At 39.4% G+C, this 22,570-nt stretch overlaps 1 long non-coding RNA gene across 1 annotated transcript; it reads right to left on the bottom strand.

Moving 5' to 3' along the window:
- Positions 1 to 7,658: 7,658 nt before the first annotated feature.
- On the bottom strand, positions 7,659 to 21,608 carry LOC146309652 (uncharacterized). The gene is made up of 4 exons (XR_014772486.1): positions 21,451 to 21,608; positions 18,038 to 18,187; positions 8,648 to 8,757; positions 7,659 to 8,006 (listed from the first exon to the last, which is right to left on the bottom strand). It is a non-coding gene; the product is annotated as an uncharacterized LOC146309652 (long non-coding RNA).
- Between the last annotated feature and the right edge of the window lie 962 nt (positions 21,609 to 22,570).

The raw sequence follows: 22,570 nt of genomic DNA, 5'->3' as shown, positions 1-22,570 counted from the left end.
CAGGTTGCAATTTCAAGTTTAATATACAAAAACAGACTGACATTATTAAAGCAGAAAGCTGGATCAGAGTAAAAAAACATCACATTACACAAACTACAACTGAAATACACTTTTCACAATGAAGACTTTAGAAAAAAAACATGAAAATCTATATTGTGTACTTAAAAATCTAAACTGAAATAACTACGTACTGTACATGCATTGTCTCTGGTTTTAGTCTTGTTTTTGTATTTTAAAGGACACGGACAGGCATCGCAAATTAGCTTAGCCTATAAATGTTGTGGTGTGTGCTATTGGTTAATGCTACATATTTGTCCCTATACAGATAGGCATTAAATAAATAAACTAAACAATGAACCCACTCTGGGAACTAACTGGTTTAAGTTAACTGGCTGAGTTAAAAAAAAAACAAAAAAAAAAAACAGGAAGTCATAGATGCACTTTAAATTAATATAAGGCCTTATAAGTAATGCCTGATAAATGAATGACTCTTGAAAATTTGATGCATGAATTAGTTCGGGCTGCATCATTAATTTCTGTTGCTCATCATTAAGCAATGATCAGGTCACTCTTTGACTTGATGTGATTAATTCACACTTAATGGATCATTTAATGGATGTTAATTCATCAACTTCATCTGGTCATCAGACGTCAGTGTCATTGTACATTCTGCTGCGTGGCCCAGTGGTCTTTATGTGACATTGAGAGGATGTTGGTGAAACAGGAGTTACCTACAGCGGTATCTATCCAAAGTTTGCTGACATTAGCAAACATTAGCCACCAAGGGCTGATGGTCATACCAGACCACATAAATCTGTTGCAGTAAAACTTAAGATGTATTTTAGTGCTTGTGAATTCAACTTTGCATTTGACGGATGACAAATTAAATATTCCTTCTTTCAGAGGACACATTCCACTGATTATACAATATATATTCGTATAACAAGACTTCATTTTGTTTTTGCTTTTTATGTGCTTAATTCTCTTTCAATAGAATTCACTGAAAATATAGATTAAAACACACTTAACTGATGAAGAGCTACTGTACACCACTGACCCCAGGCTGGGACAGATCGTAATGTTCACTTTCAAAAACCACAGATTGCTGCATCAGTGTGTGTGCTGTGATTAAGGTTCACATTGTGATATCTGTATGACGCGGACTCCCAAATCTTTATCCCTTTTAATCTTAATCTCTTGATGTAGTCAGGTTGATGTAGTTCAGATTATCTAATGGTGCTGTGTGTGAGTTTGCGTGTAAGTCCATGAGTGACTCTCTGTCGAATAGATGGTTTTCCACATGGACAAGTGAAAATGAGACAAAAGTCATGAGTGATAAACATGATCACAGTGTCACAGAAATATTGTCTTTTTTTTGTCCAGCATGATGACAACAACAACCCCATTTATATGCACTACATTCAAAAATGTTTCTTAAAGCATCACTACTTGAATAAAAGATGTTTGGGATGGTTAACATTTTCAAAAACATGATGTTAGCAATTATATGTTAAAATCTCCAAAAGGGTTTACCACAGATGAATCAGTGAAGTTGAGGAAACTGCAAATGTATATGCATTTTCTAATCACTAGATGGTGCTGTTATGCTACTACATGAGCTATCATTTCTTCTCACTGTGTGTGGGTATGTTCAAGCTGTAAGATAGAGATGTAGTGGTTGAAGTTTGAGATGACCGATAATGTAATGTTTTGATTCTTTGTTTCATTCACAGCTTCACCAAAAAGGTACTTTCCTCTGTGCTGCAGCTGTAACACAAAACAGGTCTGCTTTTCTGTTAGAATTGGGAAAACTAATGTGATGCACACTGGCATGGACAGAACACAGCACTGTTTTGCCATTTTATTAGTACATCAAGGTTTGAGTCTTGGGATTAAAACAAACGATTAAAAATATGTTCACTGTAATTCTACATGCCCAATGAAGAACAATGTAGGACAACATATTTTGTGAGGCAATATTATATCAATATATGGACACCAAATACTGATCTTTTATTAAATTAATTATTATTATTGCAAATGCAAATTAAACTTTTTGGTAGTAGAAGAATAAACTCACTTACTTTTTCAGTCCACTAGATGGTGCTGAGTTTTTTTCTGGTGAGGTCAGGACAGATCACAGCCCGTCTGTCTGCTTGACAATCCCACTTTGCTGCAAAAAATGAATGAAGTGAGATGAACAGACTAAAAACTTTACCTTTCAGATTTAAAACAGGTGTTGAAAAGGTTTTTCCATGGGGACATAATTTGCAATTGAAAAAAGGTAATACATTGCAATATGTATTATTGCAATACTCAGCATATCACGTTAAAAATTGTTAAATCGTATGGTGACTTAAGTATTGTGATAGTATTGTACTTTTAGCTAACATGTGTATCCATTCATTTTAGCTATCAACCATTTATTTTCACCATTTGTTGATTACTTTTAACTCTTATTGAGTACTTTTAGCTAACAACTGGGACTATTAGTTTACCCTTTACTGTTAACTATTACATTATTCATCCAGTACTTTTAGCTACTAGGTTTGGGTGGTATGAAAGTATTACAGTATAACAGGGTATTAAGAAATCCTGACAGTATGATTTGCAATATTGTCAAAATTTACAGACACTCCTCTATCTATTAAACTGATCTGGACATGCTTCATTGAGGCAGTGTATTGTAGTGCGCAGCACAACATGCCGTCAAGGGATAAAGTTACAGGACCTACTAGTAAATGAGAAAAATACCACTGCCTCTGTTTGAGAGTATTCTGGGTTTAGTCCTGATGATGGAGGTTAGCCAGCAAACACTGCAGACCACTGATTAGTCAAGGTAGCATAGTGACCTGAGTGTAAACACTTGATCGAAGATGAGAGTGAAGTTGTCAATTTGGCAGTAAATGTACAGTTTAGATTTGAGTTTGTCATGAACGAAGGCTGCAGCTTCTCCAGACTGAAGCAAAGCACCTGTGAGTGTTTTGTTTCCCCAACTGTGGAATTAAAATGGCTATGACAATCAGCTCCACCTATGTTGAGGGAGCACTGTCTGCAGTGGAGCAGAGTCAAGTTGAACCTTTTTATACAAGTTTTACACAGCCACGGCCACAATACCGTATGCCCCGGTTAAATGTTCGGAAATTAGGAATATATGAAAGAAAGCAAAACATCCAAACCGTTTATCCAGCAGATCTACTTTAAGCTAACTATTTCAACTATTTCCTACTTTCAGCTGCTTTCCTGCTGTCTTTGCAACTCCTGTTACAGCTGACTCGTGGATAGTCTTTAACTTGACATGTTGTTGAAGACTACAGCTTTGAGGTTAAATATCACTCAGTTTAAATGGCTGAGTGATATTTAAAGCATCACATTTTTCAAATTTGTTGAGCTACTCCACAAACTTTCCACATACCCCCAGGCAGCTGCACGTGTAGGTTGGGAATCACTGCGTTACAGTGTAGTGACATACAGTGACAGTATCTTTGGTTCTGTCTCGGTATAAGATGGTGGGCCTATTTACCAGTAGTGGTGGAAAAAAAAAAAAAAAATTTACTCCCCCTAAGTTTGCTGACAATGTAACCACTGTAAGCACCGGCCCTTTTCTGACCATAATAATCATCTCACGACCCCTCAGAGTTATCTCATGACCTTGTGGACTCAACCAGTTACCACACCTAGTTACACATTGTACAGTATATCAGTTACAGGGGCCATTGTTCTGCAACATGAGTACTTTAACTTCTGATACTTTGTACATTTAGCTGATCATTCTGTACCAGAGTAAGTAGGATTTCAAGGGCAGGAATTTTACTTCTTGTTTTTGTGGTATTGATACTTTTACTTATTAGTATTACCAGTAGCCAGTAAAATAAATTCAAGTTAAATAATTCATCATAACGAGGGTCCATTCTAGCAGTGATTGCAATGCAGCAATCGATGATTATTAGTTACACCTGTGACACAACTCAAAACGTCTGCTGTTGGAACTACTGTGATGATCATTTTAAATATCTAAATATAATATATATTTAAATATCACGTTCGGTTGTAGACTTTATGTTATCAGGGAGCGATTACTCTTCTCCAGCATCATGAGCAAATGACCAACATCTGTGATGTAGGAATTTCAGTTTATTAAATTGGTGTAAGTTGAATACAAGCAGTTAGATGTCTTTTTATTTCAAATAGAGTGGATTCTTTTATTTGAATGAGTGACAACTATAATTATGATAACATGATAATTATTATTATTAAATTATAAGTTAAGTGCGGGAGCAAGCAGCTGCACACAAACAAAATAAGTATGTGACATTATGTTACATTACATAACTACTACAAGGAATTTTAATATTTAGTTGATTTTGGAGGCTCCTGTAGATAAAACCTCCAGTGTTTCCACTGTAATAACAACAAATTGAGTGTCAAAAAATGATCTAAATAAAAAATATCCTCCTGTTTCTTTCATACAATGTGCAATAAAAGAATTACTTTTTCTTCTGTTTAACTTTTCAACAAGCAACCCTCAACACCTCCCACCCACCCCCTCCTGCTCTTGCCTTGAATGTCCCTAAGCTACCAGTTCAACACAATGTAACGTTGGTTTTATATGAGAAAGTGAAGCAGGAAAAATTAAAATTAAGCTACATTAATCTTTGTGGTCTTCTGTCTTTTGTTCAAACAATCAAAGTTTACATACAAACTAAACGGTCGTACAGTGTTTAGTTTGTCCGTTCTAGGTTACTGTGGAAACATGGTGGTGCAACATGGCGGCCTCCGAGGACCCATGACCTCTGTAGACATAAACTGGTTATTCTAAGGTAATGAAAACGCCATTCTTATTTTCTGGTGATTAAAACACTAACTGAATCACTAAATCCACTAAATCACACACACTGGACTTTTAATATAAGATTCTTACTTTATAATATGTTGTTGAAGTTACTGACTGTAACTAACTTCCACCCAACTCCTGTTTTTCTCTGTCTCTCTCTCTCTCTCTCACAGACACACACATACTGCTGTACCTCCCTTACCCCTTACCCCTTACCCTTTGCCCTTTAGGCTCTTCTCTGCAGAGTCAGACAGAAATACTGCATCTCCTCCCCCTCAGTAGAATCTCCCTCAGGCATTTAGCTTGACGCCCCTCTGAAGTGGTTGGACATGCTATATCTGATGTCAAGCGCAGAATGGTGCAGTCCGTCACTGTGTTCATGTAACTGCTACATGTGCTGCTACGTATATTATTGTACATGGGGTCCTTGTAAAGATAAGACTAAAGATTACAGTCTGGCTTTGATGACATTTAATTGTTCTGTCAAAGGGTCCTCATAAATGGTGTGTGTGTGTTGGGATGTAGGATTTGTACGTTTGTTCTTTCACATGTTGGTACTAGGGGAACATTCCTGGAAACACAGGACACACCTGTTTACACAGGTTATACATGTTGTGTACACACATGTACAGAGTTATATCACATGTGCACACCTGGACTGGGACACGTAAGACACATTTTGTGCAGTGCAGCACATTACAGCTGTATAATTTGACTATAACAGAAGTCCTAATACACAGTGATTGGTGTAGGTGGGGCTCCCTCTTGTGTTCACAATTGGTTATTTCAAAAAATTTGAGAAATTAGAACTAAAATTATAACTTCTTATAATGTTAAAGTTAGGAACAAAACCAACTCAGAAAAGAATGGAAGAGAATTTAGGTGTGTATGTATTTCTTTTTAGCATTACAAACATGCATATAGAAATTGACACCACTGACAGTCAGCGGGACTCTGGCTGCAGGCTAATCTGGGATATGTGTGGGTGTGATGCCAGAGGAGTTCAGGTTTACCCTCTGGGGCTGGATTAGGACAGCCAGACAGAGAGTTGACAGTATTGATGTCTACTTGTGAGTGTATGAGTGTGTGTGTGTGTGTGGACAGAGCATCGTCTCTTACTTGGCTTCTTACTTCTTTAGGTGATTTTCTTTTCAGTCTGTTTCAGAAGTGTTTCTGTCAGTGCATATTGTGGAATTTCCTTTAGTCCCTAAATTTACCACCGATTTGTTTGCAATGTGTATTAACCCCATTTGTATTATGCAAAAGATTAGACAGATATGAAGGCATACAATAGTTACATTCTGATGACTACTGTACTATATATATGAAATGTACCTGCATGTGCATTATCTCTTCAAGTGCAATATCAGTTATATGCAATAGTTCTCCACTTTCTGCATTAATGGATCCACTTGCTTTTGAATACAGTACAAAGACAATATACTCTAATTCCAAATGTAATGCCTACAGCATGTTTCAAAGAAACAGGTGATTGTATCATGATTGGGTATGAAAGGGTCATCCTTAATATGTTCAGTGTTTAACAAGCAAGGATGGGACGAGGTTCTCCACTTTGTGAAAAGGTGTGTAGCCAAATAGTCCAACACTTTAGGGATTTTACCATCTACAATTCATAATATCAGTAAAAGATTCTGAAAATCCAGAAACATCTCTGCACATAAAGGACAAGGCTGAAAACCAACACTGAATGTCCATGACCTTGGACTCCTCAGGCAGCACTGCATTAAAAACCCGTATAATTGTATAAAGGATACTATATGTGTTCAGAAACACTTTGGAAATTGGTTGTTGGTAGACACAGTTTGCTGTTGCATCTACAAATGTCAGTTAAAACTCGACCATGCAAAGCGAAAGCCACATTTCAACAACATCCAGAAACGCAGCTGACTTCTCTGAGCTGTAAGTGTCCAAAGCATCATCAGTGAATGCACCATTACCACCATTATTGCTGAAAGGTGGTACGTAGGGGTTTTGGAACAACAGGTGCTACCCATCCTGCTTACTTCAGCAAGACAAAGCCGAGACACATTCTGCACATTATAGCAAAATGTGGCTTCATAATAACAGTTTGGGTACTAGACTTCTCTCCCACTGAGAATGTGTGAAACATTATGATGCTTCGTTCACTGACTGCTCCTGTCCCAGTTTTTATGGTACATGAACATTCAAGTATCTTGGTCTTTGTACTGTATTCAACTGAATAGAGGTTGAAAAATATTTGCCCATCAGTGTATCTCTTGTTATCATTTAAATCACCTATCCCAAAGAATAATTCACTTATACATACATAAAACAGTCTACTATACTCTGCAGTAAAATTCTATAGGTTTTTGAGTGATTTCAGGGTACCCAAATCAAAAATTCTGACTCTCGAAACCTTTATCACACCTAAATTGTTACTATAAATTCAATTGTAAATTTCTTTATACCCATGGCAATCCATGTATAATATTTTTAATTTTACCAGCTTTTTCTTTTAACTTGTATGTTTTGATCATGATTACTTAATGCTGGATAATTTTCAGTAAGGGATCAACACAGGACTTTAGATATAACACTGGATAATACACTTTTCTTATCTCACTATGAATGGAAAATATAATGGCATTGTTTACATGAGGGATTATGTAGATGAAACACCAAATTATGTTAAAAATCCAGCATTTCTCAAGTGTATTCACATTCAAGCACATTCCTAACCCTGACAACACAACACTTACGAAGCTTTCCAAACTTTAAAGACTCTGTACAACTATGACAATGTTCCTCTAAATGTTTAAACAAATGAGGCCAAAGATCACAATTTATTTTTATACCAATTATTTGATACTTTTATTTCCATTTATAAGTATTCGTCTCACATCGACAATTTACATCACAGCCCATCAGCATCTCTGGAATTCTCTACACGTCGATGTGCTGTATGTCAGCTGTAGAGGGAAAAGGGGAATGGTGGTAAGACTGAGGGACCCGAGATAAGCCTAAAACATGGGGGGAGGACAGGGGGAGGAAACTGTGGTTACTGCCGCCAGATCCCAAATTCAGCCAGAATCAACACGTTTGTCACACCATCGTCATTGTTGTCATCATTCAGTCCAGTGCTGTGTGCAGAAGGGAATGCTGGGAACTTGGAGGACTCAGTGCAGTGGACCTGGAAGACAGATGAGAAGGAGTGAGCGATTTCTTTATCTCAATTCTGCCTGCACTGTCATCAAATCTCCATGGACGGGGGCATCATTCATTTTTAAAATCACTTTTTTTCTGTTGCCCAGATAAGATGTCAAGTTACAGATCACATCTTGATCTCAGGTGTAAATGGATTCTTAGTTCAAAGTTTGGATGAGCTTAATTTTTAAAAAAATCAAGTATTGAAAGGTTCATTTAAAAAAAAAAAAGAAAATCTGACTGAAAGGTCCACTGTATAAGATTTTACAGGGATTTATTGGCAGACTATCATCACTATCATTAGTGTACAGTCACCTGAATAAAAAACAATTATTGTAATTGTAGTCTGAGGTAATTTGAAGAAATTCGCTCAAGGCGTTTTTTGAAATATCTCATTCACAAGAATGGAATGTCACGAGGGCACAGCGACCTTGAACTCTGACCTCTGAAAACCAAAATCTAAGCAGTTCATCCTCGAGTTCACAGCAACCCTGACCTTTGATCACCAAATCTAAATCAGTTCAAATGGATTTTGTAACCAAGTTTGAAGAAATTCACCACTGAACTGTTTTTACTGGAACTAATTTCTGTGGCTGAATGAACCAGAAAATGATGTAACATCCTTACATTTGAGGTTGAGGGCGACTCCTCATGACGTACCCTCAGCTGCACTCTTCACACAAGCAGCAAAGGCCTCCATCAGATCTTTGCAGCCCTCTGCTCCCTTCTCTGCCACACTGAAGAAAGATGAGCGACAATTACATAACAGTCAAATTAACACACTTTTTCAGTACCGCGGCATTTCATTTCACAAATGGTTGTTGCATTTCAGGGTCATCCTCTCTCACAGAGGGCATGTGAGCTGGACCGAGGAGTGACGGCGAGCTTTGGTCTAGCTTCTGTCAGCAGTAACACACTCATCCAAGTCCCAGTCCAGCTAATTCTGTTGACAAAACAGATGCTTGTTTCATGTGCTAACAGATGTTAATGGCAGAAACAAAAAAATAAAGTAGTAACATCAGTGTAGTCTCACTCCTGTCTGTCCATTGGTAGAGGACGGATGAGAGGAAATGTGTGCAGTTCACATGGAAAGTAATGTTGTCAGCATGGCAAGTGCCTCCCCTCAATGAAAGATAACCAAAGTGTGATCACAACCACTTTTAACACCAAAATGAACGATATCTAGTGAGATTTTCTCCAAATTCTGTACATTTGAAATACAATGGCGGACAAAGACAGAAAGACTGACTGAAGGATGAGACAATAAGGGGGATGGCAGTGAGAGAAAGAGAGAATGCGGGCAAACAGATTATTTCAGGCTCCCATGCAGGAGCAAACACAGCAGCCGACACTGCCACAGAGCATTAGGGTGATGGAGCGGAAGGGAGGGAGAGAGGGAGACAGAGAAAGAGGGGGCAGAGGGAGGAGGAAAGCCATGTGGATGAACCCATCTGCTTGATAGGACACCAGAAAGGGAGGGAGGGAGGGAGGGAGGTTGCGTGATAATGCAGAGATGACAGGACACGGAGGGGGAAGACCGTGAGCACGATGTAAACCCATCGTCTGGCTCCTCCCATCGCTTCATGAGGTCTGACCATCCCTCTGTTCTGGGTTTCCTCCAATCCCTCCTCAGCTCATTGAAGAGCAGGACAGTGATCCCCAGCTCCTAATTATCAAATCCTCCATCGTGGCTCTAAAACACTACCTGTTAGTAGGTTTTCTGAGTAATGGATTACATGTAGAGGATTACATAATTTGGACACAAGAAAAGTCTAACTGTATTGCATTACAGTTATGGAAAAAGCATAATCAGATTAGATACATTTAGTAAAAATGGGGATTATTAGCAGATATTTTTAAATAGCGATCAATGCACTACCACGAACATGCATGAGACTTCACAAGTCTCACAGCACCACTCTGGAAAGAGGAACAGCACAGTACAGTGACATGTCTGCCTTCAGCTGTGAAAATGCTGTCATCATCCAAGAACTCAACATCTAATTTAAAGAAGCATTTACAGGTGAGGCCAACAGCTAACATTAGCTACAAAGACAACCTGCTAACATTAGCTACACAAATCTGCATAGGCCTATCGTACATCCCAAGACCTGTAAACTGACTTTGATGCATAAAATTGGCAGAGTTTCAACAGTTTTACATGAAGAGTTCAACATTTTAAGGGGGAAAATGAGAATGGGGTTTTCTGTGGATTTTAGATAGTGGTGAACAAAAGTTTGATACTCACACATTCTGCACAAAACACCACTTTTATGATTTTTGAAGCATACCAACAATTACCAGGAGTAAATAGATAACAATAGGCTAGAAACTAACTACACCATGGTCACATGATGTGGGGCATTTACTGACTCATTTTATGTCGTAGAACAAAACGCCATAACCCTGACCTTGACACAGGAGAACTGGAATTGCTAATTTTAGGACTCCTTCAGTGAACACAGAGTGGAATAAAGTCTGTTCTGCAAATCTAAGAAGCGTGGTAACCAACACCATCATATTAAAGCCTGACAACTACTTTAATATATCATCTAGCTACACGGGGCCATCACTGCTGCTTTATCTCTATATTGTGGCCGGGTGTCTGTTAGTGATGTAACACACAGCTGGCAGCTACAGATTATCACTCTTGCTGCTGTGCTTTACTTTGCCAGGAGGGATGGAGTGAGCGTGTGTGTGTGTGTGTGTGTGTGTGACGAAATGGGAACCATTGAGTTTTGTCGCTGCAAGCATGCATTTCTGGTGGTGTGTGTGCTTGGACAGAGTTAATGAGTGCTTATGGTTTGACGCACTGCACTGATGACCCAACATCAGCACAGCAGAAAGTCTAACCCTGAGGTTGCATTGTCTGATAATCCTGCCACCACAGCGCACACACACACACCTCTTAATCTCAATCCCAAGAGGAGCTGACTGAACCGAGGTGGAGGGAGAAATCATATTGACAAAATGGCTGCTATACTAGAGCAGCCCAAAGAAAAAGCTCTTCCAGACAAAATAATGTCAAATGAGGTGAACAATGAAAAAAAGGAAGGTGTGAGAAACACTGCAAATGTGAGCTCTCATTTTTCAAAACACAAGCACAGTTCTGTTAAAATTAATCTTATTTAAAAGCAATATTATTAACTAACTGTGCTTCAAATATACACAGGCCTGATATGAATGCATGCATGTCTATAAAGTGCACACAGGGGGATTGCAGAGAGCATCAGAGCAGCGAGAGGTCACATGCACAGGCAGAGGAGGGAGAAGAGCCGATGACATCACCACCACTGCAGCCATCACGCAATCTCCTGAGAAAAGGCACGACTGAGTGAGGTCACGTTACAGGGTCGTGGGGCAAAGCTGGGTTGTCATGGCGACCAATCATACTTATCAGATTATATGAAACAAAAGAGTCTAATATTTGGATGTACAACTTTAACCGGTGACCTGGTAATCCAAACCTTTTGAACATTACGGTGTTTACATCCTGGAGGCAGTGATGTCAGCATGTCCAGGTCTGACTGATCAGCGCTCGGTCTGGGTGGGAGAGTGACGTCGTCCTGCCGTCTTGGACACAATCAGGAAATGAGGGCTGAATTATTTAGACGGCTTGCTGTAGTGTGTCCACTGGGACAAACATTCATTATAGATCGCGGAGCAGGTGCAGTGGTAAAACATGATGTCGAGGCCAAACATTAGTCAAGAGATCATGTGATTAAGGCTGAGTGTGCAGTGTCATCTATCAAGTGTGCCGAGCGCTGCAGTCAGTAAAGCATCCCCAAGTGCTTTAGGCCAGAGTTTCTCAAACTTTTTAGGTCTGTGACGTAAGATGCAAGTTTAATTTTAATGAAATAAACAAAATAGCATCAGCAAACTTGTGTTTGTCTTCCTACAGTAATTACGTGACAATCACTGCCAGTAATAGATCCTTTTTTTGTGGGTGGAGCTTAGGTGGAGGCAAAACAATTCCCACACATTATCCAACACTAGCTAGCAAGTTGTGTTGGCTTGTTGCTTAACAATGGCAGAAGAAAATATGAGTTCTTATGAATATGTACAGTCACTCGCTCTGCAGGACCATGACTCTTACTTGGAAAATCTCACATTAACCAGACCAGCTGACCCGTACATGTGCACTGGTTGAATGCATCAGCCGTTTTCTTTTTGCAAGGTGATTTGTGTAGTTTTATTTTGCTAAATACCCTGTGAAACAAGACTACATTCACATCTAACACGATGAATTAAGGATTTATTTCAACCAAACTAGAGCTGGCAATTGTTGTAACAGTGGAAAGACTGAGACAGACTGCTTTTGGGAATTTTATTTTGTTTTTCTGTTAAGTTTGAATAAAGTGTGTTTTCGTAAGTTATGGAGGCAATTAAAACTTGTCTTAGTTTGGTAAAAGAGAGAAACTTAAATTCAGAAAGTGATCAGTTGTATTTCTCTGTACTGCGTCTGTATTTCTTAAGCGATTCATGTTTGCCTTCACTTTTCCTTTGTTTTGCCTCCACTTAACACCGATGCAATCATGACATCGGCCAAGAAAGGGTACATGTTAGATAGGGTCTACAGCACCAGTTTGTGCCTCCTCTCATGTATTTCTATTACATTCAATGCACAGAGATTAGCTTTTTTTAAAAATATATATAGTCAGTCTTGGATGTTCCCAGAATCCTGACATTCTTACGCGTTTCAAAGCATGTTTCAGAATAGAACTAAAACAGCAGTAACCCCCTCAATATAATTTGTCTGCTGCACAACAAGTTTTTGAACCTCCTTCCATAAGATGAAACATGTCCTTGCTTATTTAGTATGAAAAATATACAAGTAATAAACATGTTCTTTTGTATGAAAATATAAAATCCAATGCAACATCAACAGTCATAGCTGATAATTTATGTTGTACAAACTGAGCACAGACATGTAATTTCTGTTTACCATCTTTGTTTAAATTTGCAAACTTGGAACTTGAAAAACAGGTTCAAAATCTTTTGGAGTTTTGTAGAGTAGTTTAGTATTCTGGAAATGCCTTGAGCTAACTGATCACTGGATTAATTAATTAATTTTTTTTTTTGGGGGGGGGGGGGGGGGTACGTAATGGTAATACATGAGAGGAACAAACTGGGGCTATGGGATCTACCACCAACTTTAATGCAAAATCAGGTGGTAATGGAAATTTTCAGTTCATCTAGTTGTCATTTATGAGAATTGCTGGCTATCCTGAGCAGTTGCAAACTACAGGAAGGGGGGCTACAGCACAGCACTCAGATTACTGACCTTTGCAGAGTCACCGAATTCCATAATGAAAACAGCACGGTTTCCACTGACAAGAATGTACATACATGTTTGCACATACAACTGCAGGCAATCAGTAACAGAGACGCCGAGTGTGTGAGGGTGTGGAGGGCAAAGAAAGGGGGAAGGGGCTGTGTGCTTATGTTCAACTCTTGTGAAAGAGTCTAAAAGTTCATAGGTTTACCACTAACCAACAGGTTAACTAGAGGAGTTTGTTAATATTTGCCATGAACAGTATTTTGCAAAGAACTAACAACACAACATGTCAAATACTGTATGTCAGTATGGGCATTATAGATCTGTCCTCTGTGTGTGAGTGTGTACATATTGATTATCCTAGCCCTAAATACGAGTTTCCACAAACGGATACACTGCAAAAATGTCTGGCTATAATAATTTTCTTAAAAAAAAAAAAAGTGGGAGGATATTTCAACTTATTTAGAAGTTATTTTGTTTTTAATACTTTTACAGAAATAAGTAGATCTTGAAACAATAAGACAGGTTGATTCAAATTGAATAACAGGCTAAAATAATCCTATTTATTCATGCTTTGCATTTTTTCCACTTGCTGAAAGAAAATGTTTATTCTTTATATATGTTTACTGTAATAAATCATTAAATGTCCACGATGTATCAGAGATTAAGGAAACATGCAGACGAAGCTACAGCTGTGGTGTCCTCCTCTGAAATTTCTATTCCAGTCCGCAACTTGTGTTTTAGTTTGCCCATTTTACATAATTGCCACATACTGCTAATTTAAATGAAACAAATATTACTTGTTTAGCAATTTAAACAACTCTGCTATAGCATTATTACTCCAGTTTGAAAATGCAGACTTTGTTTTGTTGACTCACACAGGTTTCTATCCTGTTGCTCACACTTCACCTCTGTGTGACCTTGACAAGGTCATAACTCCTGCTACCATTTACCAAAAAATGTCACAAAATTGCCCCATTAAACCACACAAATACGACTTTCCTGAAACTCTGGAAAAAAAAAAAAAATCATCAGATCTGATGTAGCGAGAGTAAAGACACTATCACCACAACATGAGAGCCTGAAGCCAACATGGCCGCCTCCATACGTCCCTGACTGGTGTGAATGTGAGTCTGTTGCTTACTTTGCTGGCCTGGTAAAAAGAGCAGGTGTCAGGTGGAGCAGTAACATGATATATGGCAGGGAACATGTCATGATATCCTGCACATACAGTCTGACCCGTACACACGTGGCATCTATAAATATGTAGGGGTTATGGTATTCATTTCACAGAGTCAGCCATGTTGAATCTACAGTTGGTTTGAAGTGTCGCTCGGCTGCTATAAAACGAAAGAGCCAGACAGGCCAGCAGCATGCTCCAATTGCCTCTACACTTCCATTCAGCACATAGCAATACGTAGGAGCAGTCGTGACAGAGGCCTCACGCTGAGTTGGGCTACAGGAGCCCAAGGCAGAGCTGAGTATCTGAAATCTGAATACGCTTTCCTCTAAGCAGACCTAATAATGGACCAGAAATGATTGTAAAACCTGGACTGAAAGTTTTCTACACGTTACTTCAGTCTTAATCCATGTCAGTTTTTTACCTTGACCTTTTGTCAGCAGGGTTCAAAGAGCCTCATTTGAATGGCACTAAAAATGTCAGTGGCCAGAGGTCAATGACAGCATATTAACCACATTCATCACAGGTCACAAGTAACAAAGGCGTCTTGGGAACATAGTTGACTTGCACAGTTCAGTGGAGAAGTGGTTCTCAGCAGCCAAAGGTTTTCTACTTCACAGTTTAGCCTAGGGCTGTGTTTAAATTAAAAAAAAGAAAGGCTTAAAGGCAAACTCTGATTTTACACAAAGTTGTTTAGGTGGAGAGCTGTTTGAAAACAATCTGGGGATGTGACATTAGAAAGAAGTGAATTTTTAAAATGTCCATGATTTGAGAATAAAGAAGTATTCCAGCCAGGTACGAGGAAGGAAATTTAGAGCAACTTTATTCCACATTTCCGTTTTTTTTTTGACATAGCATTAATACTGAAAGCTCACCTTTATTGTTGACATTTCAACTTTATTCTCAACCTGGCATAAATTAAGGCCTGGGTAGCTTTCCAAAAATGTGATAATGGTAATGTTACATTGATTTTGATAACAGTGCATGAATCACTTTTTTCTGATACCAATTTTATGAAATTCATTTTAACAAAAAGGAAAATTACACTACAGTACATAACTTGTTTCATTTCCAGCTCCTTTTCACACACTCAAAGCAGTTTCATTACATTAAATTATTGTACTTTATACATAAATTTTTAAACATGACATGGATAAATCTAAGGTGTTTGTTTCAAATCTTTGGTCCCATGTTTCAGCACTTTGGCATTTTTTCACTTAAAGCAGTTTTACAGCATAAAAAATAAACCACAACTTGGAGATTTACTCCTAAGGAATCAAAACACCTACACAAGTTCACCTTTATTCTGAACCTGGCACTGATACTGAAAGTATGCTTTTATTCTCTAAATGCAAAATGTAAAAAAATCTCACTTTGTCATTTGTCCCTTTATGCCTGACCCGCAGTACAATGTTATAGAAGTGCAATGTTAAGTTAACTGAGTCAGACCATAATCTATTTGGTAAAATGTCAACCTCAATAAAAGACTTGTGTCCCCTGGGTTCAAATATCTGACTAGCAGGCTACCTGGTCATTGGTCATTTTGTTATCAGTTTGACAAAGTTGGCCACAAAAAAAAAAAACAAAAAAAAAAAAAATGACAAAGTTGGCCACATCCCCTTTTGGTTGATAACTTGTTGGCAAACAGTTGCTTGTCCACATCCAGTGGTTATGAAGCAACATAAATGTTCATTTGGACTCATATCTCTGACAACCTGACAAGTCAAATCAAACATTCAGTCTGTTTTAGCCCTGGTTTTGGTCTTGATCAACTGTTGAGAGAAGTTTCTACAATGAAAAGGTCATGGGACAAGGATTCAGAGCAAGCAGGGTCAATTGTGCACAATGAGGGGCCACAGTGGCCCTCAAATTAACACCGGCGGCTTAAGGCCTCATTCGCGACCACTATGCCACCTGACTTTCCACCTTTCAAGGTCATGGGTTCATGTTCTGTATGTAATGGCCCCCACACACACATGATATGTAACATGAGAGACAGAATGCCTTATCACCATAAACCGATTGTGCTGTGCTTGAAAAAGACCCTATGGAGAGTCGACCTTGGCCAGAACCCCCAGTATAGGCCCACTTACACTTTAACTGCAGTAAACAGCGAGGCCCCTCGCCCTGACCACCATGGGACAGAACACAGTGAAGAACTATGTCTGCAGCTTTAACACAAGAGCAGCTCAAGTTATTTATCAATCACTCAAATTAATGAAAACCTAAACAGATTTTATGTCAAACCATCAAAGTGCCCTGGTGTTATGATTTGGCACTCTACACATAAAATTAACTTGACAAAAGACATAAAAAGGAGGACGAAGTTGCCACATGTAGCAGTTAGAACATTTACACATGATTAGGCAACCATCCACACCTTGCCCTGCAGCCCTGCCTCCTCCACCTAAACCTACTGTCTTATCTGAAGGCTTCACACAGCCACTGACACCTTATCAATGCCCAGCATTCTGACTACAACAGACTTAGCAGCCTTAAGTATGAGTACATGTATGTATTCTGCACAAATAAACACAAAAAGGTAAAATTACAATATTCAATTATGCCTCAAGTGGTCGAGAAATGTAGAGCTAAAAGTTAAATGCTCATGATGATCCATTTTATCAGAGCTTAAAGACACAGCTTAGTGTCCATCCACCCCTATCTGTTAAAATGGACTCTTCCAACGAAGAGGTGTGGATGGTTGCTGTGCAGAAGCCAAGAAGATGTGCACCAAAGTGTTATGTCATTGGACACACTCACAGAATACAGTGCCTGCCGCAAATAAATGCAACAAAACCACAAAATATCCCTGAGCTGGTGTCCCCGGCTGTTGACACAGCAAGAGGCACAAGGAGGCGACGGGGACAAGCGCAACGAACTAACGCAAAGTATTCTGGGGAAAAGGAGGCTAGTGACGCAAGCAGATTCCCAGCCTCCATCCATGCGTATGGATGAGCATCAAACATCACCCCACTGCCACACATTATTAATCCCCAAATCACTCAACCAACAGAGGGTACCCCAAGTTGTCGCAACCTTTACCCCGCCGCCCCCAGCTAGAATGTCAAATTTAGTTATATTTCAACATGCAGGACTTCATTCTCACTTGGTGGTTTTCGGCGCTAACCTCAGCGTCCTATGAGAGACTCCATTTTAACATGGCGCATTTTAGGATGCTGCAGCGGTCATTCAATCGGCAGATGGTTGCAATGTTAAATCAGCTCAAAATTTTGAGAAATATTTGCTTTAAGCTCTAGATGTGACGATCCCCGTCTGGAGCTGTTGGGTAGTTTGTTGGGTAACATTCAAGCACATCACAAACGATTCAAAAGGTCAAGTTTTTGTTCAAGGATTCTCCACCTTCTACAAACATGAACATTTGAAGACTCATGAAGCTGATTGAGAACTGGAACATTCAGAGGTGGACCAATGATTGCAGGAGCTTCTTATGCACTCACTGAGTTTGGGGTCATGATGAAGGACTGTTCCTCACTGATGGAAGAACACATTTACACTTTCCCCCACCCCCCATTGCAACATGCAGACAGTCGCCTACCATTTGTCCAGGTCAGCCTTGATGCTGGCACAAGCAGCGGGGACGGGGGCCTCAGCAGGGGCAGCGGCGGTCTCGGAGTCCGACATGTCTGTGGTGCTGCTGTGTGGTGTCAGGGGTGCGTGTCCTGTCCTGTTCCTGTCCTCCGAACGCCTGATGGATCCCAGAGCCGCCAAGAGAGAGACAGAGAGAGAGAGACAGAGAGACAGTGGAGTTGAGAGGGAGTTTGTGAAAGGGGAGGGCACACGGGAGGTGGTGGGAGGAGATAACATGTGAGAGGGCTGCACACGTGTGTACACAGCAATCAGGGGCGGGGTGGGAGGGCACAAGGGTGAGGGGGCAGTGACCTGGATTGAGGTACAAAGGCAGAAGATTGGGCAACAATTGGGAGGTCATCACATGGTTTGATACTTCTAGTACTATCTCAACACCAAGTTCCCACCAAACTCTTCATTCATTAGCAACTATTTTGATAATTGATTGATCGTTTCAATCATATACAGGAGGTGGAAAAAGTCAGATTCTTTATTTCAAGCAGATGTACAGATACTAAAAAATAAGACTGAGGTACTGATTCACCTTCTTTTCCCAAACAAAAGTGAAAAAGTACAGGTGCTGAACTGCTGAACAGTAACCCTGTAAAAATGTGTCTACTGGCTGTTCTGTGCAAAGCTAACTGAACCTTCTATCAATGGTCGAGTCTCCTTCGTTTGTCTGTTTGCTCTCATTATATCTTCACCGTTACGTCTACCGTTTGTCTTTACATTGTTTTGTCTTGCGTCTTGTCTTTCATCTGTTGTTCCTGATATGCACTGATGAATAAACCAAGGAAACGTCTTTTCTCTATTATTGTCAAATTCATTTAGTTTGAAATTTGTCTTGACGTTGGGAAAGCTGCACACAATGATGCAAAATAAAAATTAATCACCCAGAAACTACAGATATTTCTGTTAAATTGTAGGGAGTTAAAGTCAAAAGTTATCAGAAAAAAATAATCCTCAAATAAAGTACAGTAACTAATCATTTCTACTTTGTTGTTCCCCACCTCTGGTCATATAGAAACAGAAATGTCAGAAGTTTGCTGGTTCAGCTTTGTTGTTTATGACAGTGAATAAAGAGTCTAGGTTTTGGACTGTTGATTGGACCAAAGAGGCAATCTGAAGACATCACTTTGGACTTGTAAAAATAATCAGATAAAACGAGAATGACTACAATATAAGAATGAATAAAAAAAAACCTTACTGTACAGCTCAGGCTTGGAGGAACAAGCTTAAACTGATCAGTACACAGACGTATGCTTACTAATTGTGTCAACAGCAGTCGAACAAAACTCTAAAGACAATCACTTTTCACAGGCCAAGCACAATGTGATGGAGGGGAATAAGGGAAGTTGGAACAAGATCAAGAGTGGCAGCAAAATCTGTCCATTGAATTGCGCCACCTGGTGGCACTTTTGTGCAACAGGTTACAGCATCCTGCTGCAGCTGCAGTCATCACAGCACATGGCAGCCATGCAGCAAAGGTCAGAATGCAATGTTAAAAAATGTTTTGGGGATAAACAAAGTGAAAGGACATTTGTCCTTGAAATGCTTCTTAGGATCAGTAATCAATGTAGTTATAAATATTATTATTATTATTGTTATTATTAGTGTGTCCATACATGTTGCATTCATCCAACAGCGGGTGGGAGCAGTGGCCATATTGAGTCACATGTCCTTGTAGGAACTCAAAGTTTTTTCAAGGTCACAGTCAGAATGTGGCCCGGAAGAGTTTGCACTAGGGCTGCAACTGAATTATCAACTATCAGTTTTTTGTTTGTGTTTGTTTTTTAGTAATCGGCAGTCTATAAATATTATCCCAGAGAAACTTAAAACAGAAAAAAATCCTCTATTTTGAGAGGCTGCCACTAAAAAGGTTTACTTTTTTTACTCACTTTACTTAAAAAAAAATGAGTGAAACGATCACTCAATTATGAAATATTGGAGTATATTTCAGTTAATAGACTAATAAATTAACCGTTTCAGCTTTAGTTTGGACCCAGACAAGCGCAGAATAGGAATTGTATTTTTAGTTTGGATTTGGATGAGATTTTGAAAAAAAAAAAAAATCCAAAATAAGATTTTTGCTTTTGAGTCAGCGACCAGCAAATTGGACAGTTAAGATAGTGTGAAGTGGATCATGATTTAACGATTGTCTACAAGTTTTCAAAACATTAAATGAAACTACTTTTTTCAATGCTTTTTCAATGCAATGCCAAAAGTTGATTAAATTAATTTGCCTTTAAGTTTGTTTGCACACGTTTCTCTATCCAATACCCTGCAAATAAAGCCTGTAAGTGTCTCAATAAGCATGAGGTTTGGGGATTTGGGTGAAGCGAACCTTTAACAAGATAAAGACCTAATTGTTGATTTAAGATTATAACTCATTATCACTGCGGCACTTGTGTAATGTTACATCAGTGCAGACCAGGCGTTATGCAACAAGCTGCACGAGATGAATCAATGCGCCGCTGCTGCTCCTCAGCATACTGAGCGATGGAATCGCTTTTGTGAGCACAAAAAAGCACAAACTCCGTGTTTACTTAAGGATTCTTGACTTCCGACTCTAAAACTCTACTAAAACAAGTGACCACATTCATCTTTTTTTCAGTTTAAGACACATAAATGACAATTTAAATTACTTCAAACCGTTCATCTAACCACCCTACCTGGCGTCTCCACACCTCTTTGGATTTTTGCGACCTGCACACCTGGTAACAGCGCTTCAAATTTAACACATCCCTATGAATTATGGGATATGTAGTCCTAAACGTATGCACTCGTGTACCCTTCCCAACCTGGGGTTGAATAGTTGCAGGCAAGACAAAAAAAAAGGAAAACCAGCATATATCCTCATTATTTTTAAAAAATTTCAACCTCTTCTCAACATGTGTGTGTTATATCAGGTACAGCCCACATTAACTCTGCTGTTTCCTAAATTAGTACTCATTCATATTCCACAAAGTGCCTAAATTACATTAGCATTAAATGTCAACCAACTCCCTCCTCTTCTCAGGAAAAAAGCTCCTTCATGCATAAATTCTCTGGCAAAACAACACAAGATGAAGCTAGAACAACTTATGACCCAAAGACACCACAAAATAAGGGGGAAAGTGTAAAAGTGAACCTATATATGTAGCACTGGACCATTCATTAAAATACATGGTCTCCAAATTCTGTTTCTGAGCAACAAATGAGCTTCTCTTTGAAGCACATAGAAAAGTGCTTCAATGGGAAGCTCAATCCACACCTCCCTGTGAGTCCATGTGGACACAGACCAGAGGGAACACCATGTACTTTTAAGTACCATGAGTGGCTTCCTGTGCAGAAACCCTCTATATGATGCTGAATTCATAAAACAATGGTATGGATACCTACCTATCTGCAGATGGGACGTCTTGGTCCTGAGTGGGACAGCTCAAAAAGTGAGTCTAAGTGTGTGCAGGAACCACCAGGAAAATGCCAAGGGGGGCTTTTCGTGTGCTGCAACTGCTCTGTAGTGAATGTGATCTCACTGAAAGGGGGTGTGTAGCTCTTGGTTTACGAGTGAGCGTGCATGTGTGTGCATGTGTGTGCTCATGGTATGTGCAAGCCGCCAGGGGCTGAAAGACAAAGGGGGAGGGGGAAAGAAATCTAGAGAGGAAAAAGACAGACTGGCAGAATGAAAAAAGAGAAGACACAAGTGTTTAAGATTCCATGAGGGTTATGGTAAACAGTCCTATAGAGGGGGATGGGTTTGTGCACATGTGTGACATATACTGGCTGTGGTGTACTGCAGCAAGGTCGATGTCTTAGTCCATAAAAAAGTGAAATATGGCTCCTGCAGTTCTCACGTTGTTTCCTTGCAGTCTTTACTTCAGCCTTCATTTCCTTTCCCTATCTGTCTCTATGTTCAGGCTCCTCACTTACATGCATATGCATAAGACTGTCAGGCTTCATGCTGACTTTGCAAAAGTATCATGTTCAAACACTCACACCTTCTTTTTTGCTTTGTAAGCCAAAGCCAGCAACTCTAACCTGTTTTCCTGTCAACAAGTTGGAATTTCGCTTGCAGCAATTCGATTTCAATTTGATTTGTGTGTTTGTGCCTCAGGACATTATTAGAGGTGATTTCTTACAAGTGATAAAATCAGCCTTCAAAGTCAGTCTGTAGGTCGCACATGGGAGGCCTGCTGCGCATGTGCATGTTAGCACATGTACAATACGTCACATTTGTTACTGCAGATTGATCAGAGGAGGCTAGAGGACGGCATTAGGACACAGGAAGGGAAAGATGTGGTGCAAAAGTCCCCTCTTGATCAAGAAAAACTGTGTGCATGACGTGATCAGGAGGCTGAAAGAATGTGTAGTTTCTGTGTAAAGTTACAGAAAGTTGATGTGTAACTTTGTGAAGAGGTTCCCTTTAAAGGATAAAGACATGGACTTAACCCATGTGATCTGTTTGGAGCACTCTTCAACAACTCAAAAAATTTCAATTAAGTTAATTTCACATAAGATT

The sequence above is a fragment of the Lutjanus erythropterus genome, chromosome 19 (assembly GCF_056507025.1).
Source record: "Lutjanus erythropterus isolate fLutEry1 chromosome 19, fLutEry1.hap2, whole genome shotgun sequence".
Lineage (NCBI taxonomy): Eukaryota > Metazoa > Chordata > Actinopteri > Lutjaniformes > Lutjanidae > Lutjanus > Lutjanus erythropterus.
This window is presented reverse-complemented; position numbering and strand designations above follow the sequence as displayed.